Genomic DNA, 618 nt, shown 5'->3' on the forward strand with positions numbered 1-618 from the left:
TCCAAGCCCCATCCAACCTGCCCTTCAACACTGCCAGGGATGGGGCAGCCACAGCTTCCCTGGGCAACCTGGGCCAGGCTCTCACCACCCTCAGAGTGAAGAATATCTAAAGACGTGCTGCTGAGAAGGTGTGTGGACATGTCCTCTGTCCCCAACAGAGTTGCCATGAGGATGGAAACCATCCCCAGGCTGAGGTAAGGGGAGAATTAGGTTGGACATTAAGAAGAAATCATTGAGTGTGAAGGTCTCTGGGGAGACCTCAGAGCACCTTCCAGGGCCTGAAGGGGCTCCAGGAAAGCTGGGGAGGGACTTGGGACAAGGGCAGGGAGGGAGAGGACAAGGGGGAATGGATTAAAACTGGCAGAGGGAGATTGAGGTTGGACATGAGGAGGGAATTCTTTGGTGTGAGGGTGGTGAGAGCCTGGCCCAGGTTGCCCAGGGAAGCTGTGGCTGCCCCATCCCTGGCAGTGTTGAAGGGCAGGTTGGATGGGGCTTGGAGCAACCTGGGCTGGTGGGAAGTGTCCCTGCCCATGCAGGGGGTTGGATCTGGATGGTCCTTCAGTTCCCTCCCAACCCATCCCATGCAGTCCTGCCCCCCCATACCCAAAAAACCACCCC

The 618-nt window shown here is 57.9% G+C and overlaps 1 protein-coding gene across 1 annotated transcript in view; it reads right to left on the reverse strand.

Moving 5' to 3' along the window:
• Positions 1-618, reverse strand: part of CFAP70 (cilia and flagella associated protein 70) — a 29,147-nt gene that overhangs the window by 809 nt on the left and 27,720 nt on the right. The window lies entirely within an intron of this gene.

The sequence above is a fragment of the Chaetura pelagica genome, unplaced genomic scaffold, assembly GCF_000747805.2.
Source record: "Chaetura pelagica isolate M959 unplaced genomic scaffold, ChaPel_1.0 scaffold961, whole genome shotgun sequence".
NCBI classification, from domain to species: domain Eukaryota; kingdom Metazoa; phylum Chordata; class Aves; order Apodiformes; family Apodidae; genus Chaetura; species Chaetura pelagica.